A 4,633-nucleotide genomic window follows, 5' to 3' on the forward strand; every position below is an offset into this window, starting at 1 on the left:
CATCCAGATAGCACTGAACTCCTGGCAAGCCACACAAGATCTGGTCCATAGCTCTCTGGAACAGGGCGGGAGCCGATGTTATTCCGAAGGGTAGGCGACAGTATCGATAAAGCCCCTTATGAGTCACAATAGTCAACAGATCTTGGGACTTTTCATCGACGTGCATCTGTAAATATGCTTGACTCAGATCAATCTTACTGAACTTTTGTCCCCCAGCCAGGCCTGCAAAGAGGTCATCGATGCGGGGAAGCGGGTATTGCTCTGCACACAACACTGGGTTGACAGTGACTTTAAAATCACCGCAAATCCGGAGAGAGCCATCTTTCTTCACTATTGGAATGATAAGAGTGGCCCATGAGCTATGGGTAACTGGTATTAGGACTCCATTGGTGACCAGGCGCTCCAGGTCTGCTTCAACCTTTGGCCTGATGGCATATGGCACAGTTCGGGCTTTCAGATATTTTGGTGGACTGCCAGGTTTAATGTTCAATGTCACAGTGATTCCCTTCATACTTCCCAAATCATCTCCAAAAACAGCAGCATGTTTCCTTAATATAGGGGTTAGACTGGTTTCTTCTTTAGTCATCCAGTGCACTTCTGCCCAGTTCAGTTGAATCTTCCCAAGCCAAGACCTACCCATTAAGGCTGGGTAGTTACCTCTCACCACAAACAGTGGCAATCTAGCTGCCTGTCCATTGAGCTCCACCTTAACATCAATAGTGCCCACCATGGGCACAGCTTCTCCCGTATACGTCTTCAGAACAGTTTTTGTTGCCTTAAGCGGAAGATGCTGTAGCTTTTCTTTATACACAGTCTCAGAGACCAGCGAGACAGCTGCACCGGTGTCCAGTTCCATGCGTATAGGTTTGCCCTCCAATAAGGGGGTTACCCAGTAGTCATGTGAGCCCGCTGCCAAAGACAAAACATGCAGTGGCACTTCCTCTTGCGATGAAGTGTCTCCTTGATCATCCTGGGTCTGCTCTAGGATATACAAGGTTCCTCTTTTTCTTTTGTTTACAGGCACACTCAATGTGTCCCTTTTTGCCACAGTGTCGACACACCAGGTCCTTACACCAGTATTCTGATGCCTGGTGACCCGGCTTACCACAGCGGTAACATTCTTGACTCTGCACAGTTTTGTGGGTCGGTTCTTGTGACACTTTTTGCAACCTAGGGGATGCACCGATGTATTGCGCCTCCCTTGTAGCCACTTCCATGGAGAGAGCAATATCAACAGCCTTCTGTAAGGTAAGCTGAGCCTCTGTCAGTAGGCGCTTCCGTATAGCTTCACTGTACAGGCCACACACTAACCTGTCACGCAGGGCATCATTTAACATTTCTTTAAATTCACAGTGTTCTGCTAGCTTTTTTAAAATGGCTACAAATTGTACAACCATTTCATCTTCCTTTTGGTCTCTTTTGTGGAACCTATATCTTTCAGCAATTACCAGTGGTTTTGGGGAAAAATGGGACCCCAGGATTTCCACAATGTCACTGTAAGATTTAGTTGCTGGCTTAATAGGGTGTAGTAAGCTGCGTAGCAGGGAGTAGGTTTTAGCCCCTACAACACTTAAGAATATTGGCACCGTCTTCGCTTCTGTAATGTCATTTGCAATAAAAAAAAGCTCAAAACGTTCAGTATACACATGCCATTGCTCTATATTCTCATCAAAAGGTTCCAGTGGCCTGGTCAGAGTAGCCATGATTTTAGTTTCACTTTCACAGTCAGTGCAAACAAGCAGCTTTTTTGTTTGTTTGTTCTTTACCTTGACTTCTACTTCCTTCTATTACTGGAGCAGCACCGGAATCCCATCCTCATCGCCACTTGTTATATCCTTGGGGGCAGCCGGTTTAGGAAGAAATCACTTGAGGCCAGAGAGCAGACAGCTAACAAAACCACCATTTTATTTACAGACACAGAGAACTCACTCAGCCGGCTGAAGCTGGCTGGGCTAACCCATAATAATCTAACTCAGTTGCCATAGCAACAAAAACCATGACAACCAAATACACAACAATGTTCTTTATAATATTGGGAACCTTTAAAAAAAAAAGAGGGCAGCAAATAGGCTTCTACTCCTGACAGCTATTAGAAAGTACCCTGTTGGCTCAATACATGGAGAACTGCCTCATTAGGATCCTAATGTTCCTCCATTCACATTTCAATGGGCTTGATTATTTGTAAATGAAGCAACACTCAATGAGAGCAAAGCTTCCAACAACTGTTGGTTACCTTCCTCAGTCCAGGATGCACTTATGTATCTACTTCCTACATATGTTCATTTTAAACAGTGACGGCAAAATTGTGACTAGTCATTTTGGGAGAGAGGAAGAGGCAGTAAGGAGCCCAAAGGCAGGGTTTATACTCAGAAAACAAAAGGGCTGCATAAGACTAATACATCTTGCATTTCCAAAGGGGTAGGAACATAATCCTTTCCCCTCAACAGCCAGTGGAGTTGGTTCAGACATTCTCGTTGCATGCAGAGGAGAACATTCCATAAAAAGTATATAAAAATGTTCCAGCAGTTACTTTCTCTATGCCATTCCACAATTTGTCCAGGGTCTCCCTCAAGGTGATGCATCTCCACACTGCTCTCAACATGTGGGTGCTACTTAAAAGTACAATTTGGCCCAGTGAGAAAATCACTTTCCTAGCCCACTCAAAAAGTCCACGTGTCCTGTATAGGATCAAAACTTACCATCTTTCTGGTGTTTTGGTTTATTTGCAAAGAAACGTACAATCAATGTGATGCACAATTCTAGCCCAAACCTTGTGCCCAGGCTTTTGCTGCTACTAGGGTTCCGCTGCTAACTGGTGTGCAATTTAGGCACCTCTCATTAAACATAAACTTTCCCCTCTTATCCAAGGTAGAGATAAGGCACTTGAAGCAGTGTGAGATCCCAGAATGATCAATTACTGCTAAGAAGGTGAGTTCACAGGAAAACAGTGCCTAAATATTACAAGCCCTAATGGCTGTGCAGATGGAAAGATAAACAGATGGATATTGCTTCTGGACTAGAGGAATCAATATGTATTACAATTGGATTGAGGAGACATATAGTTCTGGAAGACCACAAGTGCTGGCTCTGTCATCTTGTAAACTGCACACATGTATTTGCCTGAGCCAAATGAATGTCCACTAGTTACTAGCAATAGAGCTGCATGCCACAATAGTATTGGTTCATGAGAGGATATGGAAACCACTTTTCCTCTGGTTTTGTTTCACCTGGAGTTTTCCTTAAAGTGTAGGGTTCAAAGAGAAATTCTCTGTGAAACTCAACTGTACCAGCCAAGTTTTACTTGATTTGGATCCAAAAGCAAATGTCTTCTTCCCCCGCACAAACAAATTATATCACTTTCCTTCCTATTCTGAAAGGTGGTTCACCCAAAATTCAGCCTAGGAACTTTGAAAGTTTTGTATACCTTAGTGAAGGTGGGCCAGGTTTTTGGTTCATAATTAAACTAGAACCCAGGCAAGTTGCCTTTGTTGTGAAAGTTTTGCTGTGTTCCAGTCTGTAATGTTAGGACTTATTATTTCTATATCAACCACTGCAGGACACAATAATAATAAATTAATGATAGACAATCATGCTGGTCTGATTCCATCCAGTATATGGCAATGGAATCTCCCATACAAACCAGTATTTTACATCATAATGGTTGGAAGAAAAGTTAGATTCTTTTTTGGAAGATATTTTTGTTACCATATCAGACTATTTTTCTGCCAATTTTCTCTTTGAGCACAAGGGAATTCAAAGCAACTTTAGTTCATTTTAAAAACTGAAGTTACGGAGTTTTATTTAATTTCCTTGTTTCCCATCTTTGTCAGTCTTTGGTGAATTTTATTACTTTAAAAAATGTCAATCTTATGACTCTAGTAGCATTTTTGAGTTTCAGGTCACAATATTCACAATATCAATAATTCGCATTTTTTCCTACCATTACAGTGTAGGCTGTCCTTGCTTTTCCATGGTTACTGCCATTGCTTAGGCAGTTAGAGGCATGATGTTAACTAGGTAGGTAAAGTACACCAACCTACCATCCTTTAGCATGAATTCTCCCACACTTATTTGCAATAAATTACTCCACAAGTAGGTCCCATTGCTCATGATGAGTAGTACCTGAATCTGTAAATAGTTCCATTGAAATCAGTGAGACTACTTGGTGAGTAAGGTACTACTCAACATAAGAGTATAAGAATCTGATCTTAAGCGCTAATTTAGTTCAAGTGCTTAGCTGACATGATGTCTAGACAACATGCTTGATCTCCATTTACTTCAATGGGACATAAGCATACTTTTGATTGCTTTATTGAACTGGAGCCTTAATTTTGAGATATTCCTTGGAAATTAGAAAGCACCTAGTTTTTTCCAGAAACACTGACCCATACTCATACTTTCTGTTTTGACTGTTTTGACCTCTATCACCAGAAAATTCCATGGCAACTCAATGTATGGAAACAGAGATAAAGTCATAAAAAGCCTATAAGCTGAAATCTGAAGACAATAGAAAAAAAGTAGTCCAAGTTGATGCACTTTAACGAACTATTCAGCTTGATTAACAAATGAAAAAATGCAAAACAGCCTTCAAACATGCTTAATATAAAATGTTAGGACAGTTAAATAATCTCAA

The sequence above is a fragment of the Mauremys mutica genome, chromosome 1, assembly GCF_020497125.1.
Source record: "Mauremys mutica isolate MM-2020 ecotype Southern chromosome 1, ASM2049712v1, whole genome shotgun sequence".
Classification (NCBI taxonomy): domain Eukaryota; kingdom Metazoa; phylum Chordata; order Testudines; family Geoemydidae; genus Mauremys; species Mauremys mutica.